The sequence below is a fragment of the Erinaceus europaeus genome, chromosome 2 (genome assembly GCF_950295315.1).
Source record: "Erinaceus europaeus chromosome 2, mEriEur2.1, whole genome shotgun sequence".
In the NCBI taxonomy this organism is placed as follows: domain Eukaryota; kingdom Metazoa; phylum Chordata; class Mammalia; order Eulipotyphla; family Erinaceidae; genus Erinaceus; species Erinaceus europaeus.
In genome coordinates, this window is record NC_080163.1 from 38,096,347 (window position 1) to 38,113,113 (window position 16,767).

Consider the following 16,767-nt stretch of genomic DNA (forward strand, 5'->3'; position numbering starts at 1 on the left):
TACCCACTGACTTTGGGTGAAGCTTTCTCCCTGCAAGTGGGGACTAGAGGCTTGAACCCAGGTCCTTTGCTCACTGTAATGTGCTCAACCAGGTGTACCACCACCCATCCCCCAAGATTTTCTTCTTAAGGAAGGGTAAGGCTTGAATATGTTGATAAGCAGAAGGGTAGGAGTCAGTGAAAAGGGAGACTTTAAAGATGATAAAGAGAAGAAATGAATTACCCAAGAGGCACAAAGTCTCCAGGAACTATGGTTTAAAGAACATCTCTTACTCGAAGATTAGAATGAGAGTTGTGGCAGCAGAGAAAATAGGTCAATTGATAGGGTACTGGACTTGTCATGCTTGAGGTTCTGATTCAATCCCTGAAGCCACATGTACCAGCAGTGTGGTCTGCTTTGTCACTCACTCTTTCTGTCTCATATAAAGCTCTCTCACTCTCATATGTAATAAATAAAATATACTTTTAAAGGGGAGGGGCTGGGTGGCAGTGCACCCAGTTGACTGCATGTGTTACAGTGTGTGAGGATCAGGGTTCAAGTATCCAGTCCCCATCTACAGGGGAAGCTTCTCAAAACCATGAAGCAAGAAATATCAGTCTCTGTCTCTCTGTCTCTTTCTCTCTCTCTCCTCTATCTCCCCGTCTCCTATCAATTTCTCTCTCTCTCTGTCCAGTAAATAAAATAAAAGGAGCGGAGAACAGGAAAACAGTGGTAGTGACAAGAATCTAATTCCAAAAATAAAAAGAATTCTAAGGAGCAGAGTGAAGATTAGAATAGCTACTGTACGGAAGAGATCAAGTTAAAGGATTCTAAAAAGAGCTAAGTGCTATGCTGGTGTTGGAAAACATTTGCAGCAGTGCCAATCTGTACTGATTTCCAGCCTCCCCACCCATGCCTTCCAGTGATGCCCAGCTTTAGAAAATGAGAATAAATGGAGATTAAAGACTTCCAGAATAGGATATAGAAAAGATAAGAGGCGGGAGTCCGGCTGTAGCGCAGCGGGTTAAGCGCAGGTGGCACAAAGCACAAGGACCGACGTAAGGATCCCGGTTCGAACCCCGGCTCCCCACCTGCAGGGGAGTCGCTTCACACGCGGTGAAGCAGGTCTGCAGGTGTCTGTCTTTCTCTCCTCCTCTCTGTCTTCCCCTCCTCTCTCCATTTCTCTCTGTCCTATCCAACAACAACAACAACAATAATAACTACAACAATAAAACAACAAGGGCAACAAAAGGGAATAAATAAATAAAATAAATATTAAAAAAAAGAAAGAAAGAAAGAAAGAAAAGATAAGAGGCACAGGCATATGACAGTACTACTGAGAGAGGCTGAAGCGACCTGATCAGAAATGCAGGCTGAGTGGATAAAAAGTATAAAGGTAGACACTGTGTAGGGATAGAGTGGTGATCAAGGGCCAATTTCTAGGGGAAATGTTTTTTTTTTTTTTTTTATTTATTTCTTTATTGGGGAATTAATGTTTTACATTCAACAGTAAATACAATAGTTTGTACATGCATAACATTCCCCAGATGGGAAATGTTTTTTTTTTTAAATTTAATTTAATTTAATTTATTTATTTCCTTTTGTTGCCCTTGTTGTTTTATTGTTGTAGTTATTATTGTTGTTGTCGTTGTTGGATAGGACAGAGAGAGATGGAGAGAGGAGGGGAAGACAGAGAGGAGGAGAGAAAGATAGACACCTGCAGACCTGCTTCACCGCCTGTGAAGCGACTCCCCTGCAGGTGGGGAGCCGGGGTTCGAACCGGGATCCTTATGCCAGTCCTTGTGCTTTGCGTCACCTGCGCTTAACCCGCTGCACTACAGCCCGGCTCCCGGGAAATGTTTTTAATAGAAAAGCAGGCGCAGATATAGTAAAGGGGTGAGAGAAATGAAAATTGGGTCGGGGGGCAGGCGGTAGCAGGTCTGCAGGTATCTATCTTTCTCTCCCCCTCTCTGTCTTCCCCTCCTCTCTCAATCTTTCTCTGTCCTATCCAACAACAATAGCTATAACAACACTAACAATAACAACAAAAAGGGCAACAAAAATGGGAAAAGTGGCCTCCAAGAGCAGAGGATTCGTGGTGCAGGCACCAAACCCCAGCAATAACCCTGGAGGCAAAAAGAAAAGAAAAGAAAAATCGGTAAGAAGTGTACTAGCAAAACTGAGAAAAATGTGGACTCAAGAATTCAATAGAGCAACTGTAGTCACCAGCACCACATATATTAGAATGGTGCTCTGGCTTCTCTTTCTACCATATTAAAAAAAAAAGTTCAACAAAGAAGACACAGAGGACACTCAGCTGGCACAGTGCCTACTTTCCATAAGAAGGCTTTAGGTGGGAGTTGGGTGGTAGCGCAGCGGGTTAAGCGCAGGTGACGCAAAGTGCAAGGACCCACGTAAGAATCCTAGTTCGAGCCCCCGGCTGCCCACCGGCAGGGGAGTCGCTTCACAAGCGGAGAAACAGGTCTGCAGGGTGTCGACATTTCTCTCTCCCTCTCTGTCTTCCCCTCCTCTCTCCATTTCTCCTCTGTCCTATCCAACAACAATGACAACAATAAAAAACAACAAGGGCAACAAAAGGGAATAAATAAATAAAATAACCAGCACCACATAAGAGCACCAATGACAGGTAGAACCCCATGATAGTACTTTGCTGTCTCTCTTGCTCATGAAAATATACAATACAAAAAAAATAAGCCATGGTGGCTTATCAATAGAGCAGATGCTCAAGATCTTTGAGTTCATTCCGTGGCTGCATAGAGAAAAAAAGAGAGAAAGAAAAAGAACCTTTCCCATGTTCAGCGGGGAAGCAATTACAGAAGCCAGACCTTCTACCTTCTGCAACCCTCAACGACCCTGGGTCCATGCTCCCAGAGGGATAGAGAATGGGAAAGCTACCATGGGAGGGGGTGGGTTATGGGGATTGGGTGTTGGGAATTGTGTGGAGTTGTACCCCTCCTACCTTATGCTTTTGTTCACTAATCCTTTCTTAAATAAAAAATTAAAAAAAAAAAAAAAAAAGAAAAGAAAAAAAAGAAAAAGAACCTTTCGGGAGTCCGGAGGCAGCGCAGTGGGTTAAGCGCACATGGCGCAAAGCGCAAGGACCAGCTCAAGGATCTCGGTTCCAGCCCCCAGCTCCCCACCTACAAGGGAGTCGCTTCACAAACGGTGAAGCAGGTCTGCAGGTAGCTCTCTTTCTCTCCCTCTCTCTGTCTTCCCCTCCTCTCTCCATTTTTCTCTATCCTATCCAACAACAATGACAACAATAATAACTACAACAATAAAACAAGGCCAACAAAAGGGAATAAATAAATAAATATTAAAATATTAAAAAAAAAAAAAAAAGAAAGAAAAAGAACCTTGCTCTAAGGTCTAGCTCTTGCATGGATATACCTGTAGAGAACTGGAGGTCGAAGTTATGGGAAGTCAATCTACAGAACAGACTGTCCACAGTAATCCAGTGACACACAGTTGCACTGTCTAGAAGAACGGGAAACACGGCTTTAGAAAGTAATGCTGAAACACCTGGAATCAACCCAGGTGTCCAACAACAGATGAGTGGCTGAGCAAGTTGTGGTATATACACACAAAGAATATACTACTCAGGTTAAAAAATGGTGACTTCACCATTTTTAGCCGATCTTGGATGGACCTTGAAAAATTCATGTTGAGTGAAATAAGTCAGAAACAGAAGGATGAATATGGGATAATATCATTCTCAGGCAGAAGTTGAAAAACAAGATCAGAAAAGAAAACAGAAGTAGAACCTGAAATGGAATTGGCATATCGCACCAAAGTAAAAGACTCTAGGCTGGGTGGGTGGAGAGAATACAGGTCCAAGAAGGATTCAGAAGACCTAGTGGGGGTTGTATTGTTATATGGGAAACTGGGGAATATTATGCATGTACAAACTATTGTACTTAATGTTGAATGTAAAACATTAATTCCCCAATAAAAAAAAAAAAAAAAGAAAAGAAAGGCTGAGGGGGTCGGGCAGTGGCCCATTGGGTTAAGCGCATGTGGAGTAGGGATCCCGGTTCGAACCCCTGGCTCCCCACCTACAGGGGAGCTGCTTCATAGGAGGTGAAGCAGGTCTACAGATGTCTATCTTTCTCTCCCCCTCTGTCTTCCCCTCCTCTTTCCATTTCTCTCTGTCCTATCCAACAACGAACAACATCAACAGTGGCAATAATAACCACAACGAAGCTACAACAACAAGGGCAACAAAAAGGGGGAAAAAATGGCCTCCAGGAGCGCTGGATTCATGGTGCTGGCACCGAGCCCAGCAATAACCCTGGAGGGAAAAAAAAAAAGAAAAAGAAAAGAAAGTAAGGCTGAGTCAAATGGCAAAGTCCTCACTGAAGATGACGGTTGGTAGGTGAAAGCGATAAGCTATTAGAGGGTAAAGTTTGAAGGGAAAATAATTGGGGGAACAGTTCACTGCGTATGGCACCTGCCTTACACTGCACTGTGGCCTAGGTTCAAGGCCTGGACGCATGTGGGAGTGCCTAGGCACCAGAGAAAGTTCTGGTGCTGTGGTGCCTCTTCTCTCTGTCTCTGTCTGAATGAAAAAGTGGCCAGAAGTGGTAGGATCACAGAGGTTCTGACTAGTAAGAAGGGGGGGGGGGGAGAGAAAGAGTGTGGAGAGTAGGGAGTGTTAGGAAATAGCTCAGCTGGTAGAGTGCATACTTTGTCATGTGCAAGGGGACACGGAGTCCCTGGTCTTTAAATGGGAGCACCAAAAAGAAGCTTCACAATTGGTGAAACTATGTTTTTCCTTGTTCTCTCTCTTGCTCCTTGTCTCTCACCCTATATCTGGAAGAAAAAAATCCACTGGGAGCAATGGGATCACACAGGTGGCAAAGCCCTAATAAAGCCCTGAAAGCAATAAATAAATTAAATAAATAAATAAATAAAATAATTTAAGAAATATTTTGTATAGAGAATCCAGGCAGCGGCACACCTGGTTATTACAGAGCACAAAGATCTAGATTCAAGCCCCTGATCCCCACCTGCAGGGAGGAAGATTCACAAATGAAGAAGAGCTGTAGGTGTCTCTTTCCCTCTCCTCTCCTCACCTCTCAACTTCTCTCTGTCTCTATCCAATAATAAATAAATAAATAAAAAGAAAAATATATGTGTGTGTGTTGTATAAGGATGGTACCAATTTAACATTATGAAAGCTGTAAGAGAAGTAATCTATTAACACAGCATATGGGAAACTCTCCTTTAAAAAATGAGATATTTATATTTCTCTGAAACAGTGGTTTCTAAGAACCTTAAGAGAAGCTAGAAGTCATCAGTCATTTTAAAAACAGAGGTTAAAATGCCTTACTATGCATAAAAGTTATTTAGCTATAAACAGATACCTGAGCCCTGAGAACTAGTTACACAACACCATGAGTACAGTATTAAGACATGGAAAGAGCAAAGTTCAAGATCAAGGAAATATATACACATCAGCACATTTATTTATTGCATGAGCACTAAGCAGAAAAGTCCTAATGCAGATTAGAAAAGTGATCTGCTCAGGTAATGTGAAAATCAGTGCAAAGGGTATAATGGAACAGAATCTCTCAGATTACAAATAACTTCTTAAAACTTTGTTCAATTATACTTATATGGACAATTTCATTTACATGAAATGTTCAGAAAGGCAAATCCTTAGAATAAATACATTTATAAACTAAGGGAAAAGTGACATGAGGAGTGACTACTAGTGGATCCTGGTTTCTTTTTTGGTGGGATCTGGAATTAAGAGTGATTGTGGCTGCACAACATTCTAAAAATAATTAACACTGAATTGTACACCTTATGAGAGTAATCTAGTATGTTCAATAAAGCTATTATAAAGATTACCTCATGGTCTGGGAAGTGACGTAATGGATAAGGCGTTAGACTCTCAAGCATGAGGTCCTGAATTCAATCCCCGGCAGCATATGTACCAGAGTGATATCTGGTTCTTTCTCTCCTATCTTTCTCATGAATAAATAAATATATTTTTTTAATTACCTCTTTAAAGTGTTATATATTTACAACAAATTTATATAAGATCTGTATTTATGTATGAACTTCTTTGTTGTTGTCACCAGGGCTTCACTCCTCCAAGTCAACTTTTTTTTTTTCCGGATAGAAAAGGACAAGGAGAGTGTGAGAGATAGCTCAGTCTGTTATAGCACCAATTTGTATGTCTGAGGCTTCAGAGATGCCAGGTTCAATCCCTAGGACAAGCTTAAACCAGATCTGAGCCGTGCTCTGGCTTTCTTTCACTCTCTCTTGTTCACTCATTCTAAATCTTTAAAAAATAAAAAAAGACAACAATGATAAAAGGCAAGGGCAACAAAAGGGGAAAAAATAGCCTCCAGTAGCAGTGGATTCACAGTGCAGGCACCAAGCCCCAATGATAACCCTGAAGGCAAAAAAAAATAAATAAATAAAATAAAAATAAAAAATAAAAAGACAAAGAGGAGAAGGTAAGTCAAAAAACAAAATGACAACACACAAATATTCTAAAAAGTAGTGGGAAAAAATAAAAGGGGGTAGGGTAGATAGCATAATGATTATACAAAGTGGCTCTCAAGCCTGAAGCTCCAAACTCCCAGGTTCAATCCCCCGCACCACCATAAACTAAAGCTGACCAGTGCTCAAGTTTAAAAATAAATAAATAAATGCTATAATAATCTTAAAAAAACAAATATGACATCTGAACATTAATCATTTGGAAACAAAGCATAGTAAAACTGTGGTGGATGGAGAGCCTGCCACAGAATTTTAAAAACATTAATATGCATCTTTTGAAATGGTATTATTTAATTCTAGGAAAGTCACTCTTTCTGAGCTCCAATTCCCTCCTATATATAATTCCTCAGAGTTGTAAGATAAATCACATGACAAAATATATGAAAGCACTTTGGCGTGGGGGGTAGATAGTATAATGGTTATGCAAAGAGACTCTCATGCTTGAGGTTCTAAAATCCCAGGTTCAATCCTCCACACCACTATAAGCCAGAGCTGAGTAGTGCTCTGGCACTAAAAAAAAAACAAAAAAAAAAACCTTGAAGACTATAACCTTGAATAACTCAAACTAAATTAACTGAAATTTAGGACCTGCAAAATAGCTCACTTGGATAGTGCATTGCTTTAGCGTCTGTGCAACTCAGGCTCAAGCCCAGTCCCCACCACAGTGATGAAAGCTTTGGTGCTGTGAGCTCTTTCATTCTCTTTGCCTATCTATGTCTTTCTGTCTCTACCAAAACCCAAACAAAGCAAGCTAGAACCCTAACTGAAATTCAATGAAACTATTCTTAATGATATTCTAATTTTACTTTAAATAGTAATGGCAATCTATAACTAAAACAAGTAAAAGCACCAAAATAGTTTCTTCAACTGCAGATAGAGAAACTTCACTAGAGCAGCCAGGTGGTGGCACACCTAGTTGAGTGCACATGTTACAAAGCATAAGGACCTGGGTTCAAGCCTGCAGAGGGAAAGCTTCATGAGTGGTAAAGCAGGGCTGCAGGTGTGTGTGTGTGTGTGTGTGTGTGTGTGTCTTCCCCTTCCTCCCAATTTGTGGATATCTCTGTCCAATAAAGATAATTTTTTAAAAAAGAGAAATTTCACTAGATGATTAATCATAATTTTCTACACAGTTACAGCAGATTTGTATTTAAAATATGTACAAGTGTCATAATGTCAGTATACTAACTGTAAGCTAAATTAGGAATAGTGCACATCCCTCTCAAGTTCAAATACTACTAGAAATATGAAGGTCAAAAAAACTGATCATGTCATATTGCACCAAAGTACAGGTTCAAGAAGGATGATAGAGAACCTAGTGGGGGTTGTATTGTTATATGGGAAACTGGGGAATGTCATGCATGTACAAACTATTGTATTTACTGTTAAATGTAAAAAATTAATTCCCCAATAAAGAAATAAAAAAAAAACTGATTATGCTTTATTTCAACAAGGTTCTGTTACTAAGTATTGACAGTAATGATACTGATCACTTCAAAACAATACTGGCTTTATAAATATTCACTTTCACTCCTAAAATTGTAATTTTTCTTTCTGTAGATTTTAAATGTAGAAATAGTAATGCAGTGGTAGGTGGCGCAGTGGATAGTCTTGGACTCTCAAGTATGAAGTCCTGAGTTCAATCCCCGGCAGGACAAGTACCAGAGTGATGTCTGGCTCTTTTCTCTCCTCCTATCTTTCTTGTTAATAAGTAAATAAATAAAATCTTTAAAAAATAAAGAAAGAAATAGTGATGCAAATAAAAACCTAAGGAAAACAGTTTTAGCACTGAATTCATAGCAACAGATCTTTTGGTTAATCTACAAAAAGTGTATACTCAAGTAAGTCACACTCATTGAGAGAAGGTTAAATCTGCGACAATATGGGAGTCGGGTTAAGCACAGCAGGTTAAGTGCACATGGCGCAAAGTGCAAGGACCAGTGTGAGGATCCCAGTTCGAGCCCCTGCAGGGGAGTCACTTCACAGGCGGTGAAGCAGGGGAGTCACTTCACAGGCAGTGAAGCAGGTCTGCAGGTGTCTATATTTCCCCTGCTTTGTCTTCCCCTCCTCTCTCTCCATTTCTGTCCTATCCAACAATGATGACATCAATAACAACAATAATAACTACAACCAGGATAACAAAAGGGAATAAATATTTTTAAAAATTTAAAAATCTGTGACAATATAAGTAGTAAGGGTTTTTAAGAAATTTTTTATGAGAGAGAGTGGAAAAGAGTGGTCTGGGGAGTAGTGCAGTGGATAAAGAAAGCATTGGACTCTAAAGCATAAGGTCTTGAGTTCTATCCCTGGCAGCACATGTACCAGAGTGATGTCTGGTTCTTTCTCCTCTTAGCTTTCTCATCAATAAATAAATAAAATCTTAAAACAAAAGAGTATATATATATATATATATATATATATATATATATAGAGAGAGAGAGAGAGAGAGAGAGAGAGAGAGAGAGAGAAAGATATACCAGAGGGTGGTCCGGGAGGTGGCACAGTGGATAAAGCGCTAGACTCTCAAGCATGAGATCCTGAGTTCAATCCCCAGCAGCACATGTACTGTGGGGAGCCACATGTGCCCTCAAGTTTGCTATTGGCATGGCCATAGAGTCTTTGTTCACAGAAGACCTTGTTTAAAGATAAGTTTCTGTTAGAGTCTCTGTTCACAGCCTTGCTTAAAAGATAAGTTTCTGTCTCCCAACTCCACTTCCCCATGAATCACCCAGGACCTTCCAGATAACACCTGATCACCATGACAACAAGCCACATCAATCAACTATCCCCAACTGCTAACTCCCCCCTTGCCCCGGCCTTAAAAACAGCACCTTTGGTGCTAATAAACAGACTTGATCAGAATCCTGTCTTGTCTCATTTTTCTCTTGCATCTCTTGTCCTCATTCCCTCTCCCTCTTGTCCTTGTCCTCACTCCCTCTCCTAGGTTTACCCACATTGAAGGTCCCGCAGGACGGGACAATGTACCAGAGTGATGTCTGGTTCTTTCTCTCTCTCCTATCTTTCTCATAAATAAATTTTTTTTTAAAAATCTTAAAAAAAAAAAAAAAAAAAGATATACCAGAGGACTACTCAGCTATGGTATATGGTGCTGGCAGGGATTGAACATAGAACCTCTCCCCTGAAAATTCTGTATGCGACTATTGCACTCTCTCAGAAAAAGTTATTTTGGTGATAAGTATTGAGCTTTCATGTACTGAATTTAGGAAAGAGAAATCAACATAAGTGATGATAAATTGAATCCTTAAAATACTTCTAAGGGCTGCAGAGATAGCATCATGATTGTGAATAAAAATGTTTCTAATAACTAAAAGGCTTTGGACTGTGGAGATAGTATAGTGGTTATGTAAAAAGACTCTCATGCTAAGGGTCAAGCAGTGGTGCACTGGGTTAAACGCACATAGTGTGAGGCGTAAGGACCCTGGTTCGAGCTCCTGGTTCCCTACCTGTAGGGGAGTCGCTTCACAAAGTGGTAAGGCAGGTCTGCAGGTATCTATCCTTCTTTCTCCCTATCTTCCCCTCCCCTCACAATTTCTCTGTCCTATCCAAAAAAATTGAAAAAAAAAAAAAAAAGGCCACCACAAGCAGTGTAAGCACGGAGCCCAAGGAATAGACCTGGAGGCAGAAAAAAAAAAACTCTCATGCCTGAGGCTCTGAGGTCCCAGGTTCAATCCCCAGTACCACCATAAACCAGAGTTGTGCAGTGCTCTGATCCTTCTCTCTGTATCTCTTATTAAAATATTTTTTAAAAATCCCAATTAAAAAATACTTCTTCAGGGGCTGGGGAGACAGTATAATGGTTATGCAAATATTTTAAAAGCCTGAGGCTCTGAGGTCTCAGGTTCAATCCCCAGCACCACCATAAGCCAGAACTGAGCAGTGTTCTGGTCTCTCTCTCTCAGTCTCTTTCCCTCTGTATCTACTCTTTCTCATTAAAATAAAGTAAATGAAAATATTTTAAAGAAAAATTACTTCTGAAATTATTCTAAAATTTACACAATATGCAACGAAGAGAATCTTCAATTAAGATTTTTAAAGCTAAAACAAGTTTAAAGCTATTTGCTTAGTAATGTTTCACTGAGAAATAATTTAAATAAGTTTCAGCAACTGTACTTAAAGTTGAGGGTGGCAAATAATGAAGCACTACTATAAGGCACTGATTTGTAAGCTTCAGATAATGTGGCAATGATACTCATTTCTGACAGCCTAATCTTTGGTCTCAATTCTCGTTTGAAGTTCAAGGCAAAGGAAGGTTAAAATGCACCTTATTTAAACATTAATCTTCATAATTATAGCAGTGTTTCTCTAACTTTTTTTAAAGATTTGTTTTATGTATTAGATACAAAAGAGAGAAGGTAGAGAGAAGAGAAGAGTGAGACTAGCTAAAGCACCACTCCAGTACATGGGGAAAAGGGAAAAGGAAGGAAAGCAAGCATTTCAGGTATGAGAGCCGAGCCAACTGACTGTTTCCCCAACTGCACTTTTTTTTTTTTTTTTTCTTACCAGAGCACTGCTCAACTCTGGCTTATGGTGTGCCAGGGATTTAACCTGGGACTTTGGAGCCTCAGGCACAAGAGTCTCTGCATAACCATTATGTTATCTATACTCAGCCTCTAGCACTTTTCCACTTTTCTTTTTTTTTTTTTGGGGGGGTGGGTTTTTTTTTTTTAATTTTTAATATTTATTTATTTTCCCTTTTGTTGTCCTTGTTGTTTAACATTGTTGTGGTTATTGATGTCATTGTTGTTGGATAGGACAGAGAGAAAGGGAGAGAGGAGGGGAAGACAGTGAGGGGGAGAGAAAGACAGACACCTGCAGAGCTGCTTCACCGCTTGTGAAGTGACTCCCCTGCAGGTGGGGAGCCGGGGGCTCGAACCGGGATCCTTATGCTGGTCCTTGCACTTTGCACCACGTGAGCTTATCCCACTGAGCCACCGCCCGACTCCCGGGGGGGTGGGTATTTTTTTATTTTGCTTATTTTTTAAAATTTATTTCTTTATTGGGGAATTAATGTTTTACATTCAACAGTAAATACAGTAGTTTGTACATGCATAACATTCCCCAGTTTCCCATATAACAATACAATCCCCACTATGTCATTTATCATCCTTCATGGACCTGTATTCTCCCCACCCACCCACCCCAGAGTCTTTTACTTTGGTGCAATACACCAATTCCATTTCAGGTTCTACTTGTGTTTTCTTTTCTGATCTTGTTTTTCAACTTCTGCCTGAGAGTGAGATCATCCCATATTCATCCTTCTGTTTCTGACTTATTTCGCTCAATATGATTTTTTCAAGGTCCATCCAAGATTGGCTGAAAACGGTGAAGTCACCATTTTTTTTTACAGCTGAGTAGTATTCCATTGTGTATATATACCACAACTTGTTCAGCCACTCATCTGTTTATTTTGCTTATTTATTCTGGTTAGAGACAGAAAGAATTTGAGAAGGGAGGGGGAGAGAGAGGGAAAGAGACTGAGAGGCACCTGCAGACCTGCTTCACCGCTTGTGAAGCAACTCCCCTAACTTAACCAACACCAAAGAACTTAAATTCTAACTATTCCGGCCAAAGATAATAAAGTTTAGCTATTGTAAAACAAAATGTCTATCATGCTGGAAAAATATTATAGCAACTCTCCAGATCAAATATTTTATTTAATTATTTATTTATTCATTCATTTATTTATGAGAAAGATAAGAGGAGAGAGAGAGAAAGAACCAGACATCACTCTGGTATATGTGCTGCCGGGGATCAAACTCAGGACCTTACACTTGAGAGTTCAGTGCTTTATCCACTGGGCATGAGAGTCTTCATGCATAACCATTGTGCAATCTCCCTTGCCCCACCAATATATTGATAATTTGTACTTGAAAAACTTTAGTTCTTTGGTAATTTCAAACTTTGTAGAAAAGGAAGATGTCTTTGATTTAGAAATAATAGAAAAGTGCTAAGGGTTGGGAATCGGCGGTAGCACAGCCGGTTAAGAGCAGGTGGCGCAAAGAATACAAATCGGCAAAGATCCCTGTTCGAGCCCCTGGCTCCCCACCTGCAAGGGAGTCACTTCACAAGTGCTGAAGCAGATCTGTGGGTGTCTATCTTTGTCTCCCCCTGTCTTCCCCTCCTCTCTCCATTTCTCTCTGTCCTATCCAATAACAACAACATCAACAACAATAATAACTACAACAATAGTAAAAAGCAACAAGGACAACAAAAGGAAAAATAAGTAAATTTTTTTAAAAATTCAAAACTGGCACCTTACACAGAGTAGACAGTCAATAGATGTTTCTTCTTCTTCTCTCATTTACTTCATTGAAACTTAAACTGACATTTTTTAAATAATACTCATTTATTTATTTTTTTTTAAGAAAGAGAACAAGACATCACTCTGGCACAGGTGATAGTGGGAATCAAACTCAGGCCCTAATGCTTGGGAGTCCAACACTTTATCCACTGCACCACGTCCTAGTAGCATCTAACTGGTATTTTAATACTGGACATATTAAAAGCATTCAGAGTAAGGCATATGGTAATATAGAATTTGATATGAGAATATGCAAATAACTGGTTTCGTTTTTCAAGTTTAAAGTGGTTTTTTTCACCTCACTTAACCAACACCAAAGAACTTAAATTCTAACTATTCCGGCCAAAGATATTAAAGTTTAGCTATTGTAAAACAAAATGTCTATCATGCTGGAAAAATATTATAGCAAACTATAAAGCATTACAGCTTTTACACCACAATGTATCGTCTGCCTCCCACTCAAATGGGACTTCGGCTAAGGCAGAACGTTAACTGCTACTGGTAAGAAAGCTCAGTTTACTCCTATACTAATTGGAAAAGTTGAAAACAAGAGTCTGTTGAGCTGTCAATGATCCCCCGCAGCTCAGCAGGTGAGAAACTGAGGCCTGGGGGAAGGACGGGCTTATCTGTCCTTTCGAGCCATTTTATTCTTTTCTGAAATACCCTATCATTTGAAGTGGCATCAGGTCCAGTGGCTCGTCTCAATGACCTCGATCCAGCAGGAAAGAAAACAATTCCTCCTGACACCTGATTCCAGGGAGGAAAACAGGAGTCACTTCCTTGCCCGACCAGTTACAAACTGAGAGCGGGATGGGCTCCGGTTCCCAAAATGCACCTTCCCTGAAATCCACAGATGCCACCCTCCAGAAATCCCAGGAGGAGGGGCAGTCACTCACCTGAGATCAGACAGAACACAAATCCTTGCTTGGAGTCCGCTCTACACCCGTTTAGCTCAAGTTGTAAAACGCTATGGCTGCCGTAGCCCCAGATCTCATCAGCTCCTTCCGGGCTGGCAGTGTTTCATCCATAACTGTCCGCTGGTCCACTGAACCAATCAGCCATAGTTCCGCCTCCTTGTGGTTCCACAGCCAATTTTAAAGTGACCTTCTGGCCCCTTGGGCTTCCCACACCAACCAACCCCAAGCGGTTCTAGGAGCCCCCACGCCTACGCAAAGAAACAGACACTATGGGTCCAAAGCTGTGAGAAATTATGTAGGACATGTTTATGAAAAATACAATTTTAGGGCTAGGGGACAGAATAATGGTTTTGCAAAATGACTTGCATGCCTGAGGCCCCAAAGATCCCAGGTTCAATCCACAGCGCCACCATAAGCCAGAACTGAATAGTACTCTAGTCTTTCTGTCTCTCACTAAAATAAATAAAACATAATATGGTGAGTCAGGCAGTAACGCAGCGGGTTAAGCGTAGGTGGCACAAAGCGCCAAGGACCGGCATAAGGATCCAGGTTTGAGCCTCCAGCTCCCCACCTACAGGGGAGTCGCTTCACGGGCAGTGAAGCAGGTCTGCAGGTGTCTATCTCTCCCCCTCTCTGTCTTCCACTTCTTTCTTTTATTTCTCTGTCCTACAATGACGACATTAATAACAACAACAATAATTACAACAATAAAACAACAAGGACAACAAAAGGGAATAAATAAATATTTTTAAAAAGAAAAATACAGGGGGCCCGGCGGTAGCGCAGCGGGTTAAGCGCACGTGGCACAAAGCGCAAGGACTGGCAAAAGGATCCCAGTTCGAGCTGCGGACTCCCCGGCAGGGGAGTCGCTTCACAGGCGGTGAAGCAGGTCTGCTCATGTCTATCTTTCTCTCCCCCTCTCTGTCTTACCCTCCTCTCTCCATTTCTCTCTGTTCTGTCCAACAACGAACAACATCAACAATAACCACAACAAGACTACAACAAGGGCAACAAACGGGGAGCACTGGATTCATGGTCCAGGCACTGGGCCCCAGCAATAACCCTGGAGGCAAAAACAAAAACAAAAATAAAATTTTAGGAGGGGCGCAGTGACTAAGGCACTAGACTCTCAAGCATGAGGTCCCGAGTTTGATCCCCGGTAGCACATGTACCAGAGTTCTTTCTCTCCTCCTATCTTTCCCATGAATAAATAAATTCTTTTTTAAAAAATATACATTTCTTGGATTGACAAGTAGTTCATAGACCATATGTGTCAGATAATGTATTGAATGCTAGGTGTTCCATTCCAATGTATTTTTGCTAGATTAGTATTTTCTTTAAAAAAATTATTTATAGGGTGGGGGCAGATAGCATAACAGTTATGCGAAGAAACTCTCATGCATGAGGCTCGAGTCCCAGGTTCAATCCCCCGAACCAACATAAGCCAGAGCTGAACAGTACCCTGGTTAAAAATAATATTATTATTATCATTATAAATTCTTATTTATGGTGGTCCGGGAGGTGGCGCAGTGGTAAAGCTTTGGACTTTCAAGCATGAGGTCCTGAGTTTGATCCCCCGCAGCACATGTGCCAGAGCGATGTCTGGTTCTTTCTCTCTCCTCCTATCTTTCTCATAAATAAATAAAATCTTTAAAAAATAAATAAATTCTTATTTATGTATTGGAGAGAGAATGAGACCCAGAGTATCACTGTGTCACATGCAATGCAATGCTAGGGATTGGACACAAGAGTCATACTTTATTTATTTTGCCTCCAGGGTTATCGCTGGGGCTGTTCTTGGAGGCCATTTTTTCCATTTTTGTTGCCCCTGTTGTTGTTTTTGTTATTGTTATTGCTGATATTGTTGTTGGATAGGACAAAGAGAAATCGAGAGAAGAGGGGAGTCGGGCAGTAGCGCAGCGGGTAAAGCGCAGGTGGTACAAAGCCCAAGGACCTGCGTCAGCCCCCCCCCTCCCCACCTGCTGGGGAGTCACTTCACAGGCAGTGAAGCAGGTCTGTAGGTGTCTATCTTTCTTTCCCCTCTCTGTCTTCCTCTCCTCTCTCCATTTTTCTCTGTCCTATCCAACAACAACAACAATAATAACTACAAATAAAAAACAACAAGGGCAACAAAAGGTAATAAACAAACAAAGAAATAGAGAGGAGGGAAGACAGGGAGGGGGAGAGAAAGATAAGACACCTTGGAGAGCTGCTTTATTGCTTGTGAAGCGACCCCATTTCAGTTGGGGAGCCAGGGACTTGAACCTGGATCCTTAGGCTGGTCCTTGCACTTGGTGCCATGTGCCACCCACCCCCCTAGAGTCATACTTTAAGACCAATGGTCCAAGCACTCTCTCACCTCAGGAGTATTATTTTCCTTCCTTCCTTCCTTCCTTCCTCCATTCCTCTCTCCCTTCCTTCTCTCCTTCCTTCCTTTCTTTCTCCCTTCTTCCTTCTTCTTTTTCCTTTTATATTTCTTTCTTCTTTTTCTTTTTCTTTTTTTTTTAATTTTCTTAAATTTGTCCTATGTTGTTTTGTTTTGTAATCTTTGGGACTTCACTGCTCTGGGCTGACTTTTTTTTCAGCCAAAAGCAGGGTCAGAGGAAGAACATGAAAGAAGCCACAGTACTCAAGCTGTTAGATTTCTCAAAGATGACATATTGATTACTGAACCAACATGCTAGTTGAAAAACTCTGCCTACCCCAGAGGGATAGAGAATAGGAAAGCTATCAGGGGAGGGGGTGGGATATGGAAAAAAAAAAAAAGAAAAAAGAAAAACTCTGCCTAGTAAAGCAAAGAAGTTGGATGACTAGGTTCCAAAGGCTTTAGGTTTAGTCCTTGGCAAGGCCATCATATGCCAGAGCTGAGAAGTTCTCTGGGTTGTCTCTCATTCATAATTAAATAAATTATTTAAAAAGTATACAAAGAGAATATAGTTTACTAATATATATTTCCAAATAGTACTGATTATTTATTTATTTATTTATTTTTACCAGAGCACTGTTCAACTCTGG

The 16,767-nt window shown here is 40.7% G+C and overlaps 1 protein-coding gene across 2 annotated transcripts in view; it reads right to left on the bottom strand.

The window, feature by feature from the left end:
- SAR1B (secretion associated Ras related GTPase 1B) overlaps positions 1-13,836 on the bottom strand; it is a 41,251-nt gene extending 27,415 nt beyond the window's left edge. Inside the window, exon 1 of one of the 2 annotated variants that reach the window (XM_007519903.3) lies at positions 13,732-13,836. The gene's annotated coding sequence lies outside the window, so the exon portion shown is untranslated. The remainder of the gene's footprint in view (positions 1-13,731) is intronic. The other variant, XM_060178246.1, reaches the window with a different exon arrangement.
- Between the last annotated feature and the right edge of the window lie 2,931 nt (positions 13,837-16,767).